Here is a 27906-nt window from a genome sequence, read left to right on the forward strand (position 1 = left end):
GAGTGAAGCGCCTACTCGCCCAACCCACAAGCTGTGCTAGGGCATGAAGCCACGAAGCAGCCTGATTCCAACACTCAAAGCCAATCTTGCGCCGGCCGACCCGAGTTGAGTCACCACCCTTGATCCTCCTTGCCTCGCGGTTGTTTCGCATCACTGCCTTTCCACCTCATCAGAGCACCGGCGAAGAATATTGGTGATTCCTGCGTCACTCATTACCTCTTGCTCTCCCCCTGTCCTTCCTCATCTCTCTTTATCTGAGATCATTGTGTCAAGAAACCCGGGCGATCGCTCTTCACTAGCTTGTGCGCATGAGCTCATGTGTCACGCCGCCTCCTAAGTCATTGACACGCGCGAGATTCGAAAGCTCCGCTGCCCTTCTAACAATGCATGTTCACTGCTGGATGCCCTTTGATCCATCCTTCCTCCCCCTTGATACATCCCTTGAAAGTTTAATTTTCCGAAGGTACTCTTATGGTTTATGTTATTATGGTTATCGTTTTTAGATTGCATAATTTTGTCAAAATCACCACAGGTATTATAAGAAAAACTCTATTTTACTACCCTGAACAAAGTTGGTGGTTCACATTACCCCCTGACTTTTTTCGGTTCCCTTACCCCCCAAACAATCCCATACCAGACACTCCCTAGGTGGTTTGCCCAGACTGGATACTAACGCGGACACGATCAAGGGTGGTATTTGTCCTGCTGTTCGGTCCCACTCGTCAGTTTTTTTAAATCTAAGAATTAAAGAAAAGAAGTATTGTACCTGGGCCTTACCTGTTGTAAGTTTCGGCCCAGACAAACCCATTGAGGGGCAGGGTCATCTACAACCCCTCTAGGAGCATGATGCATGTTGCGCATTTGTGCTTGGACGGCCACCTCCTGCTTCGCGCTACCCTACGGGCCCCGAGCATATCTTCAAGCCTTAGAGATGTGCATGGCCTCCTCTACATCTTCACTCTCTTGAAGATCCCTCTCCCCTTCTCTAGCTCTCTCTAGAGCGTCTCGGAGAGAAAACTTTGCCGCCACCCTCTGTCCTCGCGGCCACCCCTTGCCATACCAACAAATCTAGGAGCTCCGCCTAGATGCCTTGAACATCTCCATAGAAGAACTCGAGCCTAGACACACTGCATCGTGCTAACGACTGTCATCTTCCTCGTTGGAATCCGAAGATCGCCGATGTCTATTCAGGCACTTTAGAGCCTTCCCGAGCCAGAAAATATGCCATACGAGTTCACTGTGACATCATGTGCACTTACCCTCTTTCACCTTCATTGATTTCGTCCTCCTACTAAGGTAGCTGCCATAACCGAAGCCGCTGTTCGCCATTGCCGAAGAGCTCGTCGCTGCCAAGCTCTCCCAGGTGCCTCGCACTGTCCAACAAGCTCTTGTTGCCACCCTGCTACTCATCTTGCCTGTCTGCATGGTCCTTCACAGCTGCCCGCATGCACCTGAGCGCTGCCGCCACTAGCACTAGCCACCCTGGCTCTCGCCGCAACAACCAGCCGATGCGCCTCATCGCGCTGATCACCTAGAGCCCTCGCGCGCATCCAGCTTTCATCGGAATTGGCCGGCCGGCAATGCCCGTCATGCACCGTTTTTCCGCTATCGTGACAACGTTTTTCAGATGCTTTCAAACTAAGTAATGGCGTGCAAATATATGCAATGCCTCCAAGGTTTCTACATATTTATGTTATGCAGAGAAGTCCCAACTCCATAGGTACATATGATATTGCCGTCATGCAATTTTATCCAACGCCATAGATATCCTGAATACTACTGACATCGCCACCAACGCCAGCACTATTTCTTAACAATGGCACCATATTGGTGGCATCGGGCGTCCATGCCAGTAAAGCCCTTTTTGGCACGCCATAGCTAGGCTTTTCTGCACTAGTGAATATCTCCATCGATGTATAAATTTTATGGGATGGTATGATCCAACTTGATGATATCAAGGGGGCCTTTTTGACAAGGTAAGTAAGTACCATTATTATGCTTTCGAGTTATATGTTGACGAGGCTCCACCAATGGTCCATCGATTTTGTCTTGTTATATTTCAGTGCTGGCTTTAGTTGTGGTCATCGAAATCCATCAAGTGAGACTTGCATGAACCTTTTTATAAATGTCATGAACATATTTTAAAATGGGTGAACATTTTTAAATTTGATGACTTCTTAACATTTTATAAACCTGCGAATATTTGTAAGTGTTTTGACCATTTTTTAAATCGTTACGTGTTGTTTTACATATGCCATAAAGATTTTTAAAATTTGGGCGAACAAAGTTTGGCAGGTCATGAACATTTTGAAAAATATAGTGATTTTTTAAATGTGTGAACATTTTAATGGTGCAAAAAATTATAATATGTCACCAACATTTCGTTGAATGGTTCAAATAATTTTTTAAATGTTAGAATTTTTTCATAAATGTATAAACATTTTATGAAAAATGTGCGAATATTTCATTAAACCACGTGAACAATTTAGTAAATACACATCTAAAATTTTCAGTGATTTATTTTTCAAAAAATATATATTTTAATCAAATGTCTAAAAATATAGAAAAAGCAAAGAAAATGGGAGGAAAAATAGAAATAATGCTTTGTTAGGCAAGCAAGGCCTATTTTTTTATCTCATCCCTTGGGCAATCTAGCCAGTAGAAAAACCTTAGAACCAGCCCAAGCACAACCCAAAACCCCTTTGCTTAAAAGAAAAGGAAGGCCCCGCCTTTCATTTGGAGCAAACTCTAATTCGGAGGGGGACAAACCCCTTGTTTTCCTCCCACCCTGCTGCCACATGTGTCCTCCACTACACATCGGGATCCACGCGCCGTCACCAGCTTGTCACCATTCCTCCACCCACCCCAGCCACAATCACTTAGATCTGGCCGGCGGGAGCTGATCCAACTCCTAGATCACACCTGCTCGCCGAACCGACCAGCTATGTTAGGGCCCAAAGCAGCCCGATCTTAGCCCTTAGAGCGAGTCTTGGGCCCACCGCCCCAAGCTGCGTCATCGCTTGAGATCCTCCTTGCCCCGATGTTGTATCACATCGCCGCCTTTCCACCTTGTCGAAGCGCCGCCAAAGATTGCCGGTGATTCCTATGGCATCACATTCCCTCTTTCTCCCCTCCCCTTCATTATGCATCTCTCTCTACCTCAAATCTCTTTGTCTAAAAACTCGGGCGCTTCCTCTGCCCTAGCTCGTGCGCAAGTGTTCTCACGTTGTGCCACCTCCCGAGCCGTTGACCCACGCGATATTTGGAAGTGCTGCCACCGTGTAACATCGCATGTTCACCGCCAGATATCCCTTTGATCCTTCCTACCTATTTCTCGAGTTCCTTAGTTCTTCCTCCCTCCTCCTTGATTCTTCCGTCAAAGTACAATTCTTTGAAAGTACTCTTCTGGCGCATGTTACTATGGTTATCCTTTTTAGGGTGTGTAATTTGGTTAAATCTACCATCGTTATTCCTGAACTAGAATGTTGTCAACCTTGATTGAGCTATTTATGTCATTCTTTTGCCGAATATTGTGTGACACTTAGATTAGGTAGATTTTTTTGGAGTGTGGACACCCTCCATTTTATTCCGGGCTATGCCACCAGTGTGGACTGGAAACTCTGTCTAAAATCACAGCTGAAGAATAGATGTAGCAGGCTCTTAGTATCATTTCTTAGTACAAACACATAAAGCATCATCCACATGGAAGTTCTTTCTACTCATAGGTCTCTAGTACTTAATATTTCCTAAATCATCAATAACTAGAAGTAGAATGTTTGCTTTAACCAGCAACATGATTTCCATATCCATCTGCATGGGAATGGTAGGCAGTGGATATTGAGTCTGCCCACAGCTCAAGAGGAACGTTGTGTATGCACTGTCATAGGGAAAGTTCAATAAATTCTAGTTACAAACTAACCTTATACAGTTAGTTAACCTTGTTGGGCATACTTTTTCTTTTAGAGTTGGGATGCAAAAATTTCTATGTTGATGAATCACTGTGTTTTTCTATTTGCTTGCTGAATCCCCATTAAAACCTAGATCGGCCAACCACCCCCACCCACCCAAACCTATCCTGTGGTCTCCCTTGGCCGCCGCCGCCACCCGCACCACAATCCTGCCGCCCCGCGCCACCCTCCTCCCGTGACCCTCTCCCTAGGCCGGCGCCGCCACCCCCGAATCCTACTGGCCTGCGCCGCCCCTCAATCCTTCCGGCTTGCGACCTTCTCCCTTGGACGGCGCCGCCACCGGCCCCACAATCCTGTCGGCCCGTGCCTCCCGACAATCCTTCCGGCCTCCGAACATATCCCTTGGCCGCCACCGCCCGCCCCACAATCTTGCCGACCCACGCCTGTCCCCCCTCGCAACCCTCTTTCTTCGTCGGTGCCGCCGCCGTAAAATCCTGCCGGCCCGCGCCGCCCCACAATCCCTCCAGCTTGCGACCCCCTCCCTTGTATGACGGTGCCGGCCCACAATCCTGCTAGCCCGCGCCGCCCCACAATCCTTCCGGCCTCTGACCCTCCCTTGGCCGCCGCCGCCCCACAATCTTGCCGGCCCACGCCGCCTCACGATCTTTCCCGCCTGCGACCCTCTCCCTTGGTCGCCGCCGCCGCCCCACAATCTTGCCGGCCCGCACTAGCGAAAAGCTTAGGGTTAATGCATCTTCATTTTGGAAATTGAAATACACAAGCCTCGAATTTTTCCTACTCTTAAACTAAACTTCAATTGTTTGCATCGCAGTTCCTTCTCATTGGTTGGCGGTCTAGTAACATCTACTTCGACATCATGGGCAATGGTACTCCTTTCAACTCATATGCCCCAATTGCCATCATTTTCTTTATCTTATTTTTGCTGATGGCTCCTAAATAGTCTTTCTTTTCTGATTTCATTCTATATCTATAATTGCAACCTTTTATTTATGATTTTTCCCTAATTTATATACATATTTCTTTCCGTATTTGAATAACTTGGCCAAACAATACCTTCCAGATTATACAATAAGACTAAATAAAATTCTGGACCTTATTTAGCAGTGCCCAAGGGGGGGGGTCGCCACTGCCCATCAACCATCCCATCACTTGTAGGTCTCAAATATGTTCATACACTTAGCACACACATAGTACATTAGTTGCTGATCATTTAGATCAAAGCCGCCTAGGCACCTATATGTTGTTTCAGCATATGCATGTGATTTAGTATGATTAACAATAGGACCCCGCTGCCATGGGTGGGTAGGACAAAATATGTCATGCAAGTTCTTTTCAATAAGCACGTATGGCTATATTCAGAATACATGCCTACATTATAATGATGAATTATAGCTAGTTCTGTGTCACCCTATGTTATAACTGTTGCATGATGAATGCCATCTGACATAATTATCCATCATTGATCCATTGCCTACGAGTTCGTTTCATAATGATCTTTGCTCCGTTACTTTTCCGTTGCCACTGATATGATTGCTACAAAACTTCTATTGTTACTTCTGCTACTGTCACCGTTACTTCCATACTAGTTTGCTACTAAATACTTTTCTGCAGATATTAAGTCTTTCAGGTGTGGTTGAATTGACAACTAAGCTGCTAATACTAGAGAATATTATTTGGCCCCCCTTGTGTCGAATCAATAAATTTGGGTTGAATACTCTACCCTCGAAAACTGTTGCGATCCCCTACACTTGTGGTTAATCACACACTGTTGATATTGAACATTTATAGTTATTTGTTTCCATGTTATAGATATTTTTAGCTTTGTTTGCAAAAAATCATGTAATGTTTTGCTGCATAGACATGTATGTCACTTTAGTTCACCTATGGAGTTCGGGGGCAAATAGAAAAGGAAATTCTCTTTCAGCGTGTCTATAAAGATATCCTGCATCATGTCTGAAATTTGGAATGTACATGTGACATTAAATTTCCCACATGTGAGATAGTTTTAAGACACTCTCAAAACATATCTCATGTCCTGGCTTCATAGAAGGAGCTCTTCCGCTATTAGTGAAAATACATGCCCCTCTAGAAAATGTTTTTTTCGTGCCTTGGATCCAACTTTGTCATACAACTTTTGTGCAATTTAATTTTTTACTTATTGACTTATTATGCATATCTAAATCTTCTGCACATAGTATGCATGTGTGCTTTATCTGCATTGTAGTTCAACCTATCTTTCTTTCTGTCACAACTAATATCACTTTGTATGTCCCAAGTTTTTTTTTTGAAGTGATGTCTTTTGCTTCACAGTATACACATTCTTTGACTATTTCAGAGAGAATAAGAACATTGTTGGATAAGCTAGAAGGGAGACAAATATATGATACGATTGAACATCCACTATCATTAGCCTAAAAAGGATAAACTGGCTGGTGTTGCTACGGAAGGGAGGTCCAAGTGGGATAGAAAAGAAATTTCTCCTCATATTGTTGAGATCATTCAAGATTACTGTCCTCCTATGAATACATATGATCACCAATAAGATGGAGATTTTCTCCCTATTAAGGATCTCATTAATGATAATGGAAATCAACTTGATGATTCTTCAAACCTAAAACCTAATGTGTTCACGCACCAAGGCGGTACTGAGTGTGAGCAGGAACACGTGGATAGGTTAAATAAAGATATCAAGGAAAGGCATTCTAATGCATCATCTGATAGGTGGCATGATACTAGAAGGCTGAGAAGGTGCATGATAATGATGACTAGGGTAAGTTTGCTTTGAAAAAGGCAACTCGTAACCAAGTATGTGCAGAAATGGCAAAGACAGAAGACATGGCGATGGATGGGGCACAACTTTTTACCGTGGTCATTCTTCTAGGAGGTCATCTGGTAGCCTAACATCCCGTTTGAGATGACGATATGAAGTCAGTTATTGGATGAATACCTCGTTCGGTCTATACAACACTATGCGATGGTATGATTCAACATGATATCAAGGGGGCCTCTTTAACAAGGTAATTAAGTACGATTATTATGCTTTCGAGTTATATATTGACGCGGGCCCACCAATGGACCATCGACTTTGTATTGTTCCTGTGTTTAGGGCGGCCTCTTGTTGTGGTCTTTGAAAGCCATAAAGTGAGTTTTTCATGAACATTTTTGAAAATGTCATGAACATATTTTAAGATGGGTGAGCATTTTTAAATTTCATTATGTTTTAACATTTTATAAACATGTGAATATTATGTAAGTGTTTTGAACGTTTTTAAATGGCTAAAAGCACTTTATATATGTCATAAACATTTTTACAATTTGCATGCTCAAAGTTTGGCATGGCATGAACATTTTAAAAAATATCATGATTTTTTTAACATGTGAACATTTCTCTTGAATGGTGCAAATAATTCATAAATTGTCATGAACATTTTTTAAATGGTTCAAATAATTTTTTAAATGTCATGAGCATTTTCATAAATATATAAACATTTTATTATCAAGGTGTGAATATTCTTTAAGCCGTGTAATCAATTTTGTAAATACACAATAGGCATTTTTAGTGTGTTTAAAAATATTTAATATCTTTACAAAATATAGCAAAAGCAAAGAAAAATGTGAGGAAAATATATAAATAAAGCTTTGTTATGTGAAACATAAGGCACACGTGAAAAGAAAGAAACAGATAAATTGATAACAAGGCCTCTTCTTTGTCTCATCCCTTGGCAATTTAGCCTACTGAAAACCCTCCAAAATGAGCACAAATAGAACAAAAATTCCTTTGCTGAATACAGAAGGCTCAACCTTCCATTCGGAGAAAACCCTAATTAGGAGGGGGCAAACCCCTAGTTTCCCTTCGACCCCACCGCCACTTGTCTCCTCCACTACACATCGTTATCCGCCTGCTGTCGCTAGCCTGTCTCCCTTCATCCAGCCGCACCAGCCACAACCATTTTGATCTGGATGTTGGGAGCTATTGCAACGACTCAGATTGAAGCGCCTACTCGCCCAACCCACAAGCTGCGCTAGGGCACGAAGCAGCCTGATTCCAACACTCAAAGACAATCTTGCGCCGGCCGACCCGAGCTGTGTCACCACCCTTGATCCTCGTTGCCTCGCGGTTGTTTCGCATCACCGCCTTTCCACCTCATCAGAGCACCGACGAAGATTGTGGGTGATTCCCGCGCCACCCATTACCGATCTTGCTCTCCCCCCTGTCCTTCCGCATCTTTATCTGAGATCTTTGTGTTAAGAAACCTGGGCCCTCACTCTGCACTAGCTTGTGCGCATCAGCTCATGTGTCACGGCGCCTCCAAAGTCATTGACACGCGCGAGATTCGAAAGCGCCGCTGCCCTTCTAACAATGCATGTTCACTGCTGGATGCCCTTTGATCCTTCCTTCCCCCCCCCCCCTTGATACATCCCTTGAAAGTATAATTTTCCAAAGGTACTCATCTGGTTTATGTTATTATGGTTATCCTTTTTAGATTGCATAATTTGGTCAAATTCACCAAATGTATTATAAGAAGAAGTCTATTTTACTACCCTGAACTAAGTTGGTGGTTCACATTACCCTTGACTTTTTTCGGTTCCCTTACCCCCCCAAACAATCCCATTCCAGACACCCCCTAGGTGGTTTGCCCAGACTGGATACTAAAGCGGACACGGTCAAGGGTGGTATTTGTCCTGTGGGTCGGTCCCACTCATCTGTTTTTTTAAATATAAGAATTTAAGAAAAGAAGTATTGTACCCGGGCCTTACCTATTGTAAGTTTCGGCCCAGACAAACCCATTGAGGGGCAGGGTTATCTACAACCCCTCTCTAGGAGCATGCTGCATGTTGCGCGTTCGTGCTTCGACGGCCACCTCCTGCTTCACGCTGCCCTATGCGTCCTGATCATATCTTCACGCCATAGAGACGTGCATGGACTCCTCTACTCCTTCCCTCTTTTGCAGCTCCCTCTCCCCTTCTCTATCTCTCTCCAGAGCGTCTCGGAGAGAAAACTTCGCCGCCACCCTCTGTCCTCGCGGCCACCCCTTGGCACACCAACAAATCTAGGAGCTCCGCCTAGATGCCTTGAACATCTCCATAGAAGAACTCAAGCTCAGGCACACTGCATCGTGCTAACCATTGTCATCTTCCTCGTTGGAATCCGAAGATCGCCGATGTCGATTAAGGCACTTTAGAGCCTTCCTGAGCCAGAAAAGATGCCATACCAGTTCACTATGACATCACGTGCATTTACCCACTTTCACCTTCGTTGATTTCGTCCTCCTACTAAGGTAGCTGCCATAACTGAAGCCACTGTCCGCCATTGCCGAAGAGCTCGTCGCTGCCAAGCTCTCCCAGGCGCCTCGAGCTGTCCAGCAAGCTCTTGTTGCCCCATACTTGCCACCCCGCTACTGATCTTGCCTGTCTCCATGGTCCTTCACAGCTGCCCGCATGCACCCGAGCGCCGCCGCCATTAGCACCAGGCACCCTGGCTCCCGCCGCAACAACCAGCCGATGCGCCTCATCGCGCTGGTCATCCAGAGCCCTCACGCGCATCCAGCTTTCATCGGAATTGGCCGCCCGGCAATGCCCGCCGCGCACCCTTTTTCCGCTATCGTGACAACGTTTTTCAGATGCTTTCAAACTAAGTAATGGTGTGCAAATATATGCAATGCCTCCAAGGTTTCTACTTATTTATGTTATGCGGAGAAGTCCCAACTCCATAGGTACATATGATATTGCCGTCATGCAATTTTATCCAACGCCATAGATATCCCAAATACTGCTGACATGGCCACCAACGCCACCAATATTTCTTAACAATGGCACCATATTGGTGGCATCAGGCATCCATCCTAGTAAAGCCCTTTTTGGCACGCCATAGCTAGGCTTTTCTGCACTAGTGAATAACTACATCGATGTATAAACTCTATGGGATGGTATGATCCAACTTGATGATATCAAGGGGGCCTTTTTGACAAGGTAAGTAAGTACCATTATTATGCTTTCGAGTTATATGTTGACGAGGCTCCACCAATGGTCCATCGATTTTGTCTTGTTACTATGTTTCACTGCCGGCTTTAGTTGTGGTCATCGAAATCCATCAAGTGAGATTTCCATGAAGCTTTTTAAAAATGTCATGAACATATTTTAAAACGGGTGAACATTTTAAAATTTCATGACTTCTTAACATTTTATAAACATGTGAATATTTGTAAGTGTTTTGACCATTTTTTTAAATCGTTACATGTTGTTTTATATATGCCATAAACATTTTTAAAATTTGGGCGAACAAAGTTTGGCATGTCATGAACATTTTTAAAAAATATCATGATTTTTTAAACGTGTGAACATTTTAATGGTGCAAAAAAATTATAATATGTCACCAACATTTCGTTGAATGGCTTAATTTTTTTTTAAATTTCAGGAATATTTTCATAAATGTATAAAAATTTAAGGAAAAACGTGTGAATATTTCTTTAAACCGTGTGAACAATTTAGTAAATACACATCTGAAATTTTCAATGATTTATTTTTCAAAAAATATATATTTTAATCAAATGTCTAAAAATATAGAAAAAGGAAAGAAAAATGGGAGGAAAATAGAAATAATGCTTTGTTAGGCTAGCAAGGCCTCTTTTTTTATCTCATCGTTTGGGCTATCTAGCCCATAGAAAAGCCTCAGAACCAGCCCAAGCACAACCGAAAACCCCTTTGCTTAAAAGAAAAGGAAGGCCCCGCCTTTCATTTGGAGCAAACTCTAATTAGGAGGGGGACAAACCCCTTGTTTTCATCCCACCCTGCTGCCACATGTCTCCTCCACTACACATTGGGATCCACGCGTCGTCACCCGCTTGTCACCATTCCTCCGCCCACATCAGCCACAACCACTTAGATCTGGCCGGCGGGAGCTGATCCAACTCCTAGATCACGCCTGCTCACCCAACCGACCAGCTATGTTAGGCCCAAAGCAGCCCGATCTTAGCCTTTAGAGCGAGTCTTGGGCCCACCACCCCAAGCTGCGTCACCGCTCGAGATTGTCCTCGCCCCGATGTTGTATCACATCGCCGCCTTTCCACGTTGTCGAAGCTCCACCGAAGATTGCCGGTGATTCCTACGACATCGTATTCCCTCTTTCTCCCCTCCCCTTTATTATGCATCTCTCTCTACCTCAAGTCTCTTTGTCTGAAAACTCGGGCGCTTCCTCTACCCTAGCTCGTGCGCAAGAGTTCTTACATTGTGCCACCTCCTGAGCCGTTGACCCACACAATATTTGGAAGTGCTGCCACCGTGTAACATCACATGTTCACAGCCAGATATCCCTTTGATCCTTCCTACCTATTTGTTGAGTTCCTTAGTTCTTCCTCCCTCCTCCTTGATCCGTCCATCAAAGTATAATTCTTTGAAAGTACTCTTCTGGCGCATGTTACTATGGTTATCCTTTTTAGAGTGTGTAATTTGGTTAAATCCACCATCGTTATTCCTGAACTAGAATGTTGTGAACCTTGATTGAGCTATTTATGTCATTCTTTTGCCGAATACTGTGTGACCCTTAGATTAGGTAGATTTTTTTGGAGTGTGCACACCCTCCATTTTATTCCTGGCTATGCCACCAATGTTAACTAGAAACTCTGTCTAAAATCACACCTGAAGAATAGATGTAGTAGGCTCTCAGTTTCATTTTTTAGTACAAACACATAAAGCATCATCCATATGGAAGTTCATTCTACTCATAGGTCTCTAGTACTTAATCTTTCCTGAATCATCAATAAATAGAAGTGGAATGTTTGCTTTGACCAGCAACATGATTTCCATATCCATCTGCATGGGGATGGTAGGCAGTGGATATTGAGCCTACCCATAGCTCGAGAGGAACGTTGTTTATGCACTGTCAAAGGGAAAGTTCAATAAATTCTAGTTACAAACTAACCATATACATGTAGTTAACCTTGTTGGGCATATTTTTTCTTTTAGAGTTGGGATGCAAAAATTCCTATGTTGATGAATCCCCACTGAAACCTAGATCGGCCAGCCACCCCCACCCACCCAAACCTCTCCCGTGGTCTCCCTTGGCCTCCACCTTCGCCCGCCCCACAATCTTGCCGCCCCGCACCCCCTCCCGCGACCCTCTCCCTAGGCCGGCGCCGCCGCCCCCGAATCCAGCCGGCTCGCACCGCCCCCTAATCCTTCCGGCATGCTTCCCTCTCCCTTGGACGGCGGTGCTTCCGGCCCCACAATCCTGCCGGCCCACGCCTCCCGACAATCCTTCCGGCCTCCGACGCTATCCCTTGGCAGCCGCTGCTCGCCCCACAATCTTGTCGACCCACGCCTGTCCCCCCTCGCAACCCTCTCCCTTGGTCGCCGCCGCCGCCAAAGAATCGTGTCGGCCCGCGCCGCCCCACAATCCTTCTTGCTTGCGACCCTCTCCCTTGGACGGTGGTGCCACCCCACAATCCTTCCAGCCTCCGACCCTCCCTTGGCAAACGTCGCCCCACAATCTTGCTGGCCCGCGCCACCTCAAGATCCTTCCCGCCTGCGACCCTCTCCCCTGGCCACCGCCGTCGCCCCACAATCCTGCCGGCCCGCGCTATTGAAAACCTTAGGGTTAATGCATCTTCATTTTGGAAACTGAAATACAAAAGCCTCGTATTTTTCCTACTCTTAATCTAAACTTCAATTGTTTGCATCGCAGTTCCTTCTCATTGGTTGGCGGTCTAGTAACATCTACTTCAACATCATGGGCAATGGTACTCCTTTCAACTCCTACGCCCCAATTGCCATCATTTTTTTGATCTTATTTTTGTTGATGGCTTCTAAATAGTCTTTCTTTTCTGATTTCATTTTATATCTACAATTGCAACCTTTTATTTATGATTATTTTCCTAATTTAGATACCTATTTCTTTCCATATTTGAATAACTTGGACAAACAATACCTTCCAGATTATACAATTAGACTAAATAAAATTCTGGACCTTATTTAGCAGTGGCCAAAGGGTGGGGGGGGGGGGGGTCGCCACTGCCCATCAAATATCCCATCACTTGTAGATCTCAAATATGTTCATACACTTAGCACACACATAGTACCTTAGTTGCTCATAATTTAGATCAAAGCCGCCTAGGCACCTACATGTTGTTTCAGCATATGCATGTGATTTAGTAGGATTAACAATAGGACCCCGCTGCCACAGGAGGGTAGGACAAAAGATGTCATGCAAGTTCTTTTCAATAAGCACGTATGGCTATATTCAGAATACATGCCTACATTATATTGATGAATTATAGCTAGTTCTGTGTCACCCTATGTTATAACTGTTGCATGATGAATGCCATCCGACATAATTATCCATCATTGATCCATTACCTACAAGTCTGTTTCATAATGATCTTTGCTCCGTTACTTTTCCGTTGCCACTGTTACGATTGCTACAAAACTTCTACTGTTACTTCTGCTACTGTCACCGTTACTTCCATACTACTTTGCTACTAAATACTTTTCTATAGATATTAAGTCTTTCAGGTGTGGTTGAATTGACAACTCAGCTGCTAATACTTGAGAATATTCTTTGGCTCCCCTTGTGTCAAATCTATGAATTTGGTTTGAATACTCTACACTCGAAAATTGTTGTGACCCCCTACGCTTGTTGAACATTTTTAGCTACTTTTGCAAAAAAATCATGTAATGTTTTGCTGCATAGACATGTATGTCACTTTAGTTCACCTATGGAGTTCCATAGGTTGAAAAGAAAACTCTCTTTCAGTGTGTCTATAAAGATATCATGTATCATGTCTGAAATTTGGAATGTACATGTGACATTAAAAGTCCCACATGTGAGATAGTTTTAAGACACTCTCAAAACATATCTCATGTCCTATCTTCATAGAAGGAGCTCTTCCGCTATTAGTGAAAATACATGCCCCTCTAGAAAATGTTTTTTTCGTGCTTTGGATCCTACTATCATACAACTTTTTGTCCAAGTTAATTTTTTTTGCTTTTTGACTCATTATGCATATCTAAATCTTTTGCACATAGTATGCATGTGTGCTTTATCTGCATTGTAGTTCAACCTATCTTTCTTTCAGTCACAACAACTATCACTTTGTATGTCCCAAGTTTTTTTGAAGTGATGACTTTTGCTTCACAATATACACATACTTTGACTATTTCAGAGAGAATCAGAACATTGTTGGATAAGCTGGAAGGGAGACGCATATATGAGACTATTTAACATCCACTATCATTAGCCTAAAAATGATAAAATGGCTGGTGTTGCTACGGAAGGGAGGTCCAAGTGGGATAGAAAAGAAATTTGTCCTGATATTGTTGAGATCATTCAAGATCACTCTCCTCCTATGCATACATATGATCACCACTAAGATGGAGATTTGCTCCCTATTAAGGATCTCATTAATGATAATGGAAATCAACTTGATGATTCTTCAAACCTAAAACCTAATGTGTTCACGCACCAAGGCGGTACTGAGTGTGAGCAGGAACAAGTGGATAGGTCAAATTAAGATATCAAGGAAAGGCATTCTAATGTGTCATCTGATAAGTGGCATGATCCTAGAAGGCTGAGAAGGTGCATAATAATGCTGACTCGGGTAAGTTAGCTTTGAAAAAGGCAACTCGTAACCAAGTATGTGCAGAAATGGCAAAGACAAAGGACATGGCGATGGATGGGGCACAACTGTTTATCGTGGTCATTCTTCTAGGAGGTCATCTGGTCTAGATGCATGGAGGCAGCGCACTTGCAGTACATCTTCAAGAGGTTTTCTGGTCTAGATGCATGAACCACTTGTTATTTCCCTTTGTTGGTGTTGAAGACATGTAGTAGATAATTCCCTTTTTTGTGATGTTTTTTACTGTGCATTTATCGGTACTATGATTGTGTGTTCCGTGTATGTTTTTTGAAAATTAACTTTTGAGCTATTCAGGACTTGAAACATAGCTATTACTGCATCCAAGATATAATTAATGATTATGATGCATAAGTAAATAAAGATAGGGCGTACACTTCTTCATTGAGTTTACATGTTGATCATCTCTATTTGTACACAAGCACCATATCATCTTATTTTTAGTACAAATTAGAAGAAAGAACTACATAAGTTGTTTATTATCATTATTTGTATTCTACTGTCGGTGAACATCTATAATTCATTTTGATTTTATAGATGATTTGTTAATTTAAGATATCTTTTGAACTTTTAGTTTAATAGAAACTTAAATTGGATGTAAGATAGTGGAGATAATCAATATATAAGAGTTAATACTGTCGCTTTTTGATAGTTGAAAGGTTGATTAGAGTAATGTTGCCATATATTACCTTTATATGATTCTTAGTGAAAAAGTGAAATTATCTATAATAACTATTAAATTCTAGGGCTTGATGTACAAGATTGTAAAATAACACATGTTATTTCTAGTAGCCTAACATCCCCTTTGAGATGATGATATGAACTCAGTTATTGGATGAATACCTCATGCGGTCTATACAACACTATGCGATGGTATGATTCAACACGATATCAAGGGGGCCTTTTTTAACAAGGTAATTAAGTATGATTATTATGCTTCCGAGTTATATATTGACGCGGGCCCACCAATGGTCCATCGACTTCGTATTGTTCCTGTGTTTAGGGCGGCCTCTTGTTGTGGTCTTTCAAAGCCATAAAGTGAGTTTTTCATGAACATTTTTGAAAATGTCATGAACATATTTTAAGATGGGTGAGCATTTTTAAATTTCATTATATTTTAAAATTTTATAAACATGTGAATATTCTGTAAGTATTTTGAACTTTTTTAAATGGCTAAAAGCACTTTATATATGTCATAAACATTTTTACAATTTGCATGCTCAAAGTTTGGCATGGCATGAACATTTTAAAAAATATCATGATTTTTTTAACGTGTGAACATTTCTCTTGAATGGTGCAAATAATTCATAAAATGTCATGAACATTTTTTGAATGGTTCAAATAATTTTTTAAATGTCATGAGCATTTTCATAAATATATAAACATTTTATTATCAAGGTGTGAATATTCTTTAAGCTGCGTAATCAATTTTGTAAATACACAATAGGCATTTTTAGTGTGTTTAAAAAATATTTAATACCTTTACAAAATATAGAAAAAGCAAAGAAAAATGTGAGGAAAATATATAAATAAAGCTTTGTTATGTGAAACATAAGGCACACGTGAAAAGAAAGAAACAGATAAATTGATAACAAGGCCTCTTTTTTGTCTCATCCCTTGGCAATTTAGCTTACTGAAAACCCTCCAAAATGAGCGCAAATAGAACAAAAATTCCTTTGCTTAATACAGAAGGCTCAACCTTCCATTCGGAGAAAACCCTAATTAGGAGGGGGCAAACCCCTAGTTTCCCTTCGACCCCACCGCCACTTGTCTCCTCCACTACACATCGTTATCCGCCTGCTGCCGCTAGCCTGTCTCCCTTCATCCAGCCGCACCAGCCACAACCATTTTGATCTGGCCGTCGCGAGCTATTGCAACGACTTAGATTGAAGAGCCTAGTCGCCCAACCTACAAGCTGCGCTAGGGCACGAAGCAGCCTAATTCCAACACTCAAAGCCAATCTTGCACCGGCCGACCCGAGCTGTGTCACCACCCTTGATCCTCCTTGCCTCACAGTTGTTTCGCATCACCGCCTTTCCACATCATTAGAGCACCGACGAAGATTGTGGGTGATTCCCGCGCCACCCATTACCGATCTTGCTCTCCCCCCTGTCCTTCCGCATCTCTCTTTATCTGAGATCTTTGTGTCAAGAAACCCGGGCGCTCGCTCTGCACTAGCTTGTGCACATGAGCTCATGTGCCACGCCGCCTCAAAAGTCATTGACACGCGTGAGATTAAAAAGAGCCGCCGCCCTTCTAACAATGCATCTTCACTGCTGGATGCCCTTTGATCCTTCCTTTGTCCCCCTTAATACATCCCTTGAAAGTATAATTTTCCGAAGGTACTCTTCTGGTTTATGTTATTATGGTTATCCTTTTTATATTGCATAATTTTGTCAAATTCACCACATGTATTATAAGAAAAAGTCTATTTTACTACCCTGAACAAAGTTGGTGGTTCACATTACCCCTTGACTTTTTTCGGTTCCCTTACCCCCCAAACAATCCCATACCAGACACCCCCTAGGTGGTTTGCCCAGACTGGATACTAACGCGGACACAATCAAAGGGTGGTATTTGTCCTGCGGGTCGGTCCCACTCGTCTGTTTTTTTAAATATAACAATTAAAGAAAAGAAGTATTGTACCTGGGCCTTACCTGTTGTAAGTTTCGGCCCAGACAAACACAATGAGGGGCAGGGTCATCTACAACCCCTCTCTAGGAGCATGCTGCATGTTGCGCGTTTGTGCTTCGACGCTCACCTCCTGCTTCGCGCTGCCCTACGCGTCCCCGAGCATATCTTCACGCCATAGAGACGTGCATGGCCTCCTCTACTCCTTCCCTCTTTTGCATCTCCCTCTCCCCTTCTCTAGCTCTCTCGAGAGCGTCTCGGAGAGAAAACTTCGCCGCCACCCTCTGTCCTCGCGGCCACCCCTTGGTGCACCAACAAATCTAGGAGCTCCGCCTAGATGCCTTGAACTTCTCCATAGAAGAACACAAGCTCAGACACACTGCATCGTGCTATCCACTGTCATATTCCTCGTTGGAATCCGAAGATCACGGATGTCGATTCAGGCACTTTAGAGCCTTCCTCTGCCAGAAAAGATGCCATACGAGTTCACTGTGACATCACGTGCATTTACCCACTTTCACCTTCGTTGATTTAGTCCTCCTACTAAAGTAGCTGCCATAAACGAAGCCACTGTCCGCCATTGCCGAAGAGCTCGTCGCTGCCAAGCTCTCCGAGGCGCCTCGCGCTGTCCAGCAAGATCTTGTTGCCCCGTACTTGCCACCCCGCTACTCATCTTGCCTGTCTCCATGGTCCTTCACAGCTGCCCGCATGCACCCGAGCGCCACCGCCACTAGCACCAGCCACCCTGGCTCCCGCCGCAACAACCAGCCGATGCGCCTCATCGCGCTGGTCACCCGGAGCCCTCACGCGCATCCAGCTTTCATTCGAATTGGCCGGCCGGCAATGCCCACCGTGCACCCTTTTTCCGCTATTGTGACAACGTTTTTCAGATGCTTTCAAACTAAGTAATGGTGTGAAAATATATGCAATGCCTGCAATGTGACGCCCCAAGACCGGAGCTTCAGATGCCTTCCAGGGTTTCCGAGATCCGTTGTGTGATTTGTTTTTTTGCTTGTTGCATTCATCATTGCATCATGTGCATTGCGTCATGTCATGATGTCTTTAATCTCTCCAACTCAACTAAATAAACCGTATGGATCTTCGATCCATTTAAATTGAGGGAACTCACATGGTGGCTTCTCTTTAAAACATACCCTCTCAGTATTTAGGGAGATATTATAAAATATTCCATTAATTTGGAATTGACCATAACACACTTGCATTTGAAATTCCTCTCGTCTCTAAATTATTTAAATCCTCCATCCTTCTCCCCTTGCTTCAAATCTAGTTGTGGAGTTTTGAAATTATGTCAAAGTAGTCACATACCATTTTAGTTAACTTCGGGTTTATTTGAACCTCCAAATAAATTCCTTGGCTCTTTTCTTTTTCTGAGATATGGAAAAGAAAACCTTTTCTTTCTTTTGGCCAGCGAAGCAGGCCTCCTGGCTTTTCCCTTCCCACCGAAGTGGCCCAAGGTCAAGCTGGGCCTCCAGGGGACCGAAGGCCAGCCCAGCCTCTCTCCCTCGCTAACCCTAGCGCCAGGGGAGAGCCTCCTGCTCGATCCCCATCTCCCTCCCGAGCGCCGTCATCTCTCCTCCTCCCGATGCACCCTTCGTCCCGACCCCCTCGCTCAGCTCCTCTCGATCCCCATGGTCTTTCCCTCCTCTCGCTCTCTTCCTCGCAGCCAGCCCGCGACCTCCGCTGCCCCGCGAGCACCACCAGCCTCCGCCGCCGCTCAAGTCCGAGAACCCCCGCCTCCTACGTCTCCTCGCCCTCGCTGCTTGCCTGCGGGCCACTTGGCCTGATGCCGGCGACCAGCGCTGCCGCGCCCGATCCTCATCATCGCCAGCGCGCTCCCGTTGCCCGGTTGCCGGACCTCGCCGGCGCCGTCCATCCCCGCCACTGGCCTGTTGCTAGGCATCTCCACCGGCGCCGTCCATCCCCGCCGCCTGGGTATGCCCCTGCCTCGACTCGTTTCTCAACAGAGATGCCGTCCAGCGGCCGGATCAAACCCTCCCTCCGTGCCCTGCGTCCCGGAGCCAGCCGCCTCAAGCCCTCGTCCGCGTCTGCGCCCTACTTCGCCTCGAACAGCAGCAGCAACTCCAGCGCTGATGACCTCTGATCCCGCGAGCTCCCGAAGCATCAACGTCCCTTCCGCGAGATTCGGTGATGCCGGCCACCGAGACCCGCTGCTCTGCCATCGCCTCCTTGCTGCTGCCCACCGAGGCCCTTGTGTTGCTTTGTTTGGACCGTCAAGACCGACAAGATCGGCTACGTGGACGCAAGACCCATAACCTGTCCGTCAAGTATCTACTCCGGGATATTTCTTCAAGTACCACGACTTCGCCTCTTGCTCGGCAAGTGCCACACCAAATGCCAAGTACCAAGACGTCGAGGACCCGCCAAGTTCATCTACGGAATGTGTATGATGACACGGCGTTGCGCCAAGTACCCCGATGGCTGGAGCCCTCGGATCCATCAAGTTCGACTATCTTCGTGTGTACCACTACCGTCGCCCCGAAAACGTTGGAGTCATCAAGTACCTCTCCGAACAAACGTGAATGACTACCGTCGCAAGAACGGGACCGGAAAGTCCAAAGACCCCAAGTACCACGACACTGATGACTTGAACATCTACAAAAACTCGTGCTACGATAAACATGTACCACTACCGTCGTCGAGATCGCGAGAACCTCTACCGTCGACCCTAGAGCATGCGAGAACGACTACTTCCACTACGAACGTCCCGAGAACGTCTACTTCCCCTACACTGCATCGAACTCGTTCTTCCCCAAAAACGCTTGCTTCAAAGGTATAACGTCGAGACGACCGCCGTGGACGAATGTTGCGTGATGTATGAGTTGCACCCTATGTTTTCACCATGTCCGAGTTGTCACTTGCTCGGTCCTCCTCTTGTGCCGCTAACTCGTGGGGACATGGTTACCGGGATCACCCCACCATCTTTTGCACGCTCCCGCCACACTTTCTTTTGCACCGACGTCTCAATGAGTTGTCGGAACCGGAACATTGCCGTGGCACCATTTCGTTATCGTCGCCATGGCACCCCTTTTGTTTCCGCGACGATGACAAATGCCTCATATCTTATCATGCCAACATTTTCTTAAAAAATTGCATAACTTACACATGTCATTCGCATCATGATAACAACATTTAAAATGTTTAAAAATTGTTGTTGCTTTGAATTGCTAAATGCATATGGGATTTTACCGGAATTGTTGTTTGTTATTTCCGACCCCATTTAAATTGCTTAGATAGTGTAGTTTATTTGTGCTTCACCTCTTGCCATGCTTAACAACATTTAAAATTGTTGGGTACATAAACAGGAGTGAACTAAATATTCAAATGTGGTGTTTCGCCAATATGTAACTCGTTGCATATTGAGCTCAACTTAATTTGTAGTGTTGTTTGTTGCACTTTGCCATGCCATGCTTCTTTAAACCGGACATGCATCATACTTGGTTGTGCATCATGCCACGATTATGTGATGGTTGTTTACCATGATGTTTGCTTCTTTCCGGTGTTGCTTCTTCGGGTTAGTTCTGATAACATCGCATTTGTGAGGATCCGTTCGACTACGTCCGTTTGTCTTCTTCATGGACTCGTTTGTGAGGATCTCAGGCAAGATGACCATACCCTCGAAATCACTTCTATCTTTGCTTGCTAGTTGCTCGCTCTTTTGCTATGCTGCGATACCTACCACTTGCTATATCATGCCTCCCGTGTTGCCATGTCCAGCCTCTAACCCACCTTGCCCTAGCAAATTGTTGTTTGGCTATGTTACCGCTTTGCTCAGCCCCTCTTATAGCGTTGCTAGTTGCAGGTGAAGATGAAGTTTGTTCCATGTTTGGAACATGGATATGTGGGGATATCATAATATCTCTTATTTTAATGAATGCATCTATATACTTGGTAAAGAGTGGAAGGCTCGGCCTTATGCCTGGTGTTTTGTTCCACTCTTGCCGCCCTAGTTTTCGTCATACCGGTGTTATGTTCCTTGATTTTGCATTCCTTACGCGGTTGGGTGATAATGGGAACCCCTTGACAGTTCGCCTTGAATAAAACTCCTCCAGCAAGGCCCAACCTTGGTTTTACATTTGCCTCACCTAGCCTTTTTCCCTTGGGTTTCCGGAGCCCGAGGGCCATCTTTATTTTAACCCCCCGGGCCAGTGCTCCTTTGAGTGTTGGTCCAAAATGGGCAGCCTATGGGGCCACCTTGGGGCAACTTGAGGGTTGGTTTTACTCGTAGCTTGACCTATCCGGTGTGCCCTGAGAACGAGAAACGTGCGACTCCTATCGCGATTTGTCAGCACATCGGGCGGCTTTGCTGGTCTTGTTTTACCATTGTCGAAATGTCTTGTAACCGGGATTCCGAGTCTAATCGGGTCTTCCCGGGAGAAGGAATATCCTTCATTGACCGTGAGAGCTTGTGATGCGCTAAGTTGGGACACCCCTGCAGGGTTTTGAACTTTCGAAAGCCGTGCCCACGGTTAAGGGCAGATGGGAATTTGTTAATGTCCGGTTGTATAGAACTTGACACATAACTTAATTAAAATACATCAACCGCGTGTGTAGCCGTGATGGTCTCTTCTCGGCGGAGTCCGGGAAGTGAGCACAGTTCTTGTGTTATGCTTGAACGTAATTAGTTTCAGGATCACTTCTTGATCACTTCTAGCTTCTCGACCGTTGCATTGCTTCTCTTCTCGCTCTTATTTGCGTATGTTAGCCACCATATATGCTTAGTGCTTGCTGCAGCTCCACCTCATTACCCTATCCTACCCATAAGCTTAAATAGTCTTGATCTCGCGGGTGTGAGATTGCTGAGTCCTCGTGACTCATAGATACTTCCAAACAGTTGCAGGTGTCGATGATACCAGTGCAGATGACGCAACTGAGATCAAGTGGGAGCTCGATGAAGATCGTGTTCGTTGTGTTGTTTCGTTTCCAGTTGATCAGTAGTGGAGCCCAGTTGGGGCGATCGGGGATCTAGCATTAGGGGTTGTCTTTCTTTATTTGGTTCCGTAGCCGGACCTTGATTGTATTCTGGATGATGTAATGCTATATTTATGTATTGTGTGAAGTGGCGATTGTAACCCAACTCTTTATCCCTTTCATATTTAGTACATGGGATGTGTAAAGATTACCCCTCTTGCGACATGCCTACTATGCGGTTATGCCTCTAAGTCATGATCCGACATGTGGGAGATATAGCCGCATCGTGGGTGTTACAAGTTGGTAATCAGAGCCTTCCCCGACTTAGGAGCCCCCTGCTTGATCGAATCGCTGACGTTGTTGAGTCTAGAAAAATGTTTTGAGTCTTATAGGATTATATATATCGGAGAGTAGGATTCTTTTTACTCCTCAATCCCTTCGGCGCTCTGGCGAGGCCTCCTGACATAGAAGTTTTGACTCTCCTCAAATTTCATGAATTTTTTTAGGATCACGCGGGTATCTTGGAATCATTCCAATGGTTTTGTGACGAGAACATTGTTCGTGGTGCCTACTTACATTTAGGGGTTGTGGCAGTGTCCCGGGGAGTTGAGCTCCGAGGTGTTGTCGTCACAATTTTATCATTGCATTTCTGGAATACCTGAGTTCGTCGACATCGAAAATCTCTTTTATGCAGTTGTTGGTGAGATAACCTCGACGCCACCTAGTACTGGGGCGGGAGTTCGGGAGTATTGCCATAACTCGTATAACGGATGCTTTTCGAAGGTTGAGGTAAATGATTTCTGAAGGTTTCTTGGTTATGTGTTGAAGGATGGATACAACTGGATGTAGGATTTGCTAGTTTTGGGTGAGATATTATGCTTCCCCTGTATCCCCAACACCTGATTGCATAACCAGAAAGTTTCAGGGGTTTATAAGTGGGAATTCAAGTAGCTCCTAGAATAATCTTTCCAACAGACACATGATACGATATGGGATCTATCATATGTTTGTTCCGGCTTATTTTTCAAGTCAATCCTTTATTTTTGTTTTGGTTTGTGGTATTCGAGTTGCTTCAATGTCAAGTGTTGATTCCATATTTTTCCTAAGCGGTGTTCTCGTATGTGAATACCAATCCTTCATGATAATCAAGATTGTCATGTCATTTCTTTTCAACCTGCGTGTTTTCTCTTCAAGTGGATCCGATCTTTTTCAACATCCGCAAGATCACCTCTCAGTTTTCCCCAACGTTGTCCATTTCATCCGTCCCCAAGTTGCCTTTGTTTTTCCCACCCTCCCACCCTTTTCCTTCAAGGAATCAGATGTCTTAATCAAGTATCCATTTTATTCATGTGAAGTCTCTTCATTCTTATCAATCAATGTTCTTATCCGGTGATTCTCAAGAAGATACTAACGGAGCTTTAAGTTCATCATTCTTCTTTCTTTTTCTTCCCCAGTGGATTCAATCCAAGATTTCGGTGTTAATCTTATCCCTTTCCTCATTTCACAATGCTTTCCCAAACCGGTGCACCTCTTAATCGTTCATCTCTCTATTCATATCCGAAGTGCTGAAGATATATCGAAGATTCGTGTTTCCACTCTGTATCCGTTCAAGTTCTTTTGAGGATGTTATCTCTTTCAAGCCATTTAATTCAATTGGTGCAATCTATCTTCCAAGCGACCTTTTCAATGGTATTTTCTTTGAGTGGGCCTTAACCCACAGGTCTTTTCCCAGGATCTTACCTGACTCTTCTAATTCTTTCCGGAGTTACTCTTAAATTCTTTTCCAAGTTTGACGTAAGAATGAATTATCATCGATAATATGTCTTCCTCCAAGATCTTTCAAATTCTTTTCATCGTTGGTTCAACCTTTCTATTTTCCATTGTAGAGTGCCTCAACAATTCATGGTGGTGTTTTCTCGTTGTCATTCTCGGATTTTGAAGACCAAAGTGGAGTTCCTCTTAAATCCTTACCCGTTTTTTCTAAAGATGTGTAGTTCAAGCTTGATGCCATCCTCACAATTATTTTCGATTGTGAGATATTGTTTCACCCATCCGGAGAAATTCAAGAGTCTTTTCAGTTTGATTCTCCGGAGGCCATCATTTCAGAAGATTTATTCATTCTAGATTTCAACTCTCATTCTCCAAATCTTACCGGTGCATCATTCAAGTATTCGCTAATCAGCTCAAGATCTCTTCGTTCACTTGCATCTAAATTCACTCAAGTATCTTCGTGCATGTTTAATGCTTCCCGGAGAGCCATTCTCTTTTCTTCAGTCGTTTTCAATTCTTAGGGTGGTTCATTCAAGATTCTCTTCCATGGTTATCATATTAATTCATTCGTTGTTTCAGTCCTACCGGTAGTTCGTTGAAGACTTTTCTCAAGTTTGCGCAATATCTCTCTTAATCCTTTCTACGAGAATAAGTAGTATGCCAAATCAGTTGCTTGTCATCAATTTAATTGATGAACGATAAGCATAATGTAATTCTTATTCTTGTTTCATCCAAGTGATTAATTCCTTATTCCGGAGGTTCATCAAAATTCTTGATTTCAGTTGTTCATGTTTCTTACCGGAGTGCCAAGTTTTCTCGGTTATATCATCACGAAGATCCATCTAAATCATTGCAAGGCTTCAATCTTATTCTTTTCATCCTTCACTTCTTTTGATCATCCTTTTATTTACCGGAGTTCTTCATGGAGGCTCTACATGGTTGTTCGTCAAGGATTCATTTCAGTCTGCAATTGTTCTTCAAGATTTCTCTCGGAGCTAAGATCCGCCAAGCTTTACTCTAAAATGAACATGGTGCTCAACACATGTCTTGTTTTGAGGAGTTCAAGCATTCTTCATCTCGCATTCCTAAGTGCAATTCTTTCTACCTTATCTTTTGAGGTGGTGTTATGTCATTCTTGATAATTTCCCTTCGTGTTTCATGTTTCACAAGTTATCAAGAATGGGGTATTTTAAATCCATCAATCTCTTCGTTGGAGTTATCTTGGGTTATATTTCACCTAAAGATTTCCCTAAGGATTGTTGCTATTTATGGTGCTAATAAATGACCCAAGTTCTTCATCTATGCTCCTGGTGTAATAAGCTTCTCGTCTCCTTGTTGATATCAATCCAATCTATTGTTTCCGTAGTGGCAGAATTTCGCCTCAATTTTTGAGAAGTTGCCCATAAGCCCACTACAAGCTTATTCGCTTCATTGTTGGTTTTCCAACAACTCCGTTATAATTTTCTTGGAAGGGAGTTTTCCAAGCTCATTTGTGGCAAAAGTGGTCATTTTATCCTCTGCTATGTTGTTTCGACAATCGACCTTCTATTCTTTCTTCCGAAGGCTTTGTGATGTTGCTCTTTTCACTCAGCATGTCGAATTGTGAGGATCGTGTTCTTTTCGTGCTTATCCATTCAACCAGAGTGTCGTGTCCTCTTTCCAAGTATCCTCTCATCTTGTCTACTTCATGATTATAATTCCTTCCATTTTTCAGTCGGAGTGCTGTCCAAATTATTGTCGGAGTAAATAACCATGGGTAGCCTAGCCGGCTCCCCCTGGCCCTTCGAAAAAAATTACGAGTCGATTCGGCCCTCAAGAATCCAAGACACAGGGCCGCCTTCCCCTTGCCGGCTGTCTCCAGGCCGGCTATCGGAAGGCGGCCCGACTTCAGCCCTCATGAAGAAACGCCGCGGGAGGGACGGCTCCGAGAAGCCGGCCGCGAGAGGGCCGACTCCAAGAAGCCGGCTCCCATAAAGCGGTCAAGATCGTACCCTTAAAGTCTGCATCCATATAACGGCGATGTGATGGGGCGTGGCTACAGTGAAGCCTGCCACCCCTGAATCCCGGAGCACGCCTGGCACAGTGCGCCGTACGGGTGGCCATGACCCGTCCGGCGCGACACTGTTGCCACGATGACCTTGATGTCAACCACGACGGACTGCCGGCACGGCCCACGGGCGGTGGGCCCCTTCGGACAGAGAGACACCCGAAGGCGGCCAAGCCTCCCCCAGTCGGCCCAAGATAGAGCTGGCTCCCCACAGCCGGCTTGCCACCTCCCTCGAAGAAGACGCCCCATTAAGGAGACAAGACGCGGTGAGGCTACAACGATCGCCGACCAGGCGGCGGCACTGTAGCCATGCCCACCTCGGCGAAGCCCTCGTCACCAAGATTAAGCAACAGTAACCAGCCGCCGACAAGGCCCTGGACAGTGGGGCCTGCCTGTTGACCAAGGAGCCGGCAGCCGGCGGGACCCACAAGCCGGCGGGCCCCAACAGCCGACGCAGAAGCCGGAGAGCGTAGACACAGAAGGCTGGGCCCTGCGCCCAGCCGGATTACCATTGTGCCCCGGGGGGGTAGGCCTATATAAACCCCCCGGGGCATCCCTGCAAAGAGAGATCGATCCCAGCTAGTTTTAGACACCACGTAGGGAGGAGAAGAGAGCAAGCCTTGCCCTTCTTCCTCCTCTCGCCAAACAGCTCAAGGAGCATCGTGTAGCTACTTATTCATCTAGTGATCATGCGGAGACCCCGCAGAGCAGCAGTAGGGGTGTAATCTCCACGGAGAGCCCCGAAGCTGGGTAAGATTCGCCGGCGTGCATGTCTTCGCCTCATCCCGTTTCCAGGCACCGGCGACGTCTTATTGGCTCCCACAATGATAAGCCACCCATTGTCTTATGTCGCACCTACCACCCGACATTTGGCGCCCACCGTGGGGCCAGGTGCACCGTCGTCCGGACACCTGTTCTGGACGGGAACCCCCTTCCTCCCCCGCGAGCGTAGCCAGCCCGGCACGCCCGATGGCGCTTGCCACGATGCGCTACAAGGCGTCACCAACATCTGTGCGGCGAGCAGCCTCGCCAATCTCTTTGACAAGACCCTCATCTCCGACGAGCTCGCCTCCGAAGCGGGCACCGACCACCTCGTCAACCTCCTCGGCTAGCTCCACGTCTCCGGCGAGCCTGCCGTGGACTTGGAGTCAGTTGGCTCCACCGATCCGATGCCTGTCGACTCCGACACGGCCTCACTCAACACTTTCCCCACCGACGTCGCGATCTACAACGACCCGCTTCCCCGGGCCGATGGCTACGACGCTGTCACCACCGAGGTGATGGTCATCGGCCACGGCGGCGCTTCCGACGAAAGCGCCCACGACGCCCCTCACGCGGCGGTCCACGACTTGTCCATCCCCCTCCCGGCCGATGCCTACGCTGAAGCACTGGAAGCTCGCCGCCTTGCCCTCCTCGCGGAGGGCCGGAAGTTGGTTTCCATGAGACGCCTCGCTGAGGCCCACCGACGCGAGGCCGACCGCGCCGCCTTTGGCACGCCGCCCCCAGACGGGCCCAGCCGGGCCGGCATTGTCAGACAGCGCGGCGCTGTCGTCGCCGATACGCTAGGAGTCGACCGCCTAGTCTACGCCATTCCGCTCCAGAACCTGCGTGCCGCCCAGGCGGCCGTAGACGAGCTGGATGGGCTGGGAGCCGAAGAACTCCCCCACATGACCCGACGCATCCAGCAGTTGATCGATGCGGCTGTGCGGCGGCACGAAGCCGACGCCCGCGCGGAAAGCCCTCCCCCGTGCCGAGATCACGGCGCGACGTCCCGGACGCCGACTACGGGCAAAACCCGCGTGCGGCGCGAGAAAGAGCCGGCTGCCAGCCGAAGCCGAACCCAAATCTCCATCGAGCGAGACGCAGAAGGCCACCCCCGGGCAGTGGAGTGGCGGGGCAACCCGCCTCCGCCCCGGCCCCATGGAGAGAGATATCCCACCCCGCCGCCTGT

General features: G+C 45.7%; 1 long non-coding RNA gene across 1 annotated transcript; it reads left to right on the plus strand.

Moving 5' to 3' along the window:
- Positions 1-4091: 4091 nt before the first annotated feature.
- LOC147987172 (uncharacterized) lies at positions 4092-7117 on the plus strand. The gene is made up of 3 exons (XR_015615275.1): positions 4092-4652; positions 4741-4795; positions 6265-7117. It is a non-coding gene; the product is annotated as an uncharacterized LOC147987172 (long non-coding RNA).
- Positions 7118-27906: the final 20789 nt, after the last annotated feature.

The sequence above is a fragment of the Triticum urartu genome, chromosome 2A, assembly GCF_056163025.1.
Source record: "Triticum urartu cultivar PI428250 chromosome 2A, HENAU_Tu73, whole genome shotgun sequence".
Classification (NCBI taxonomy): Eukaryota; Viridiplantae; Streptophyta; class Magnoliopsida; order Poales; family Poaceae; genus Triticum; species Triticum urartu.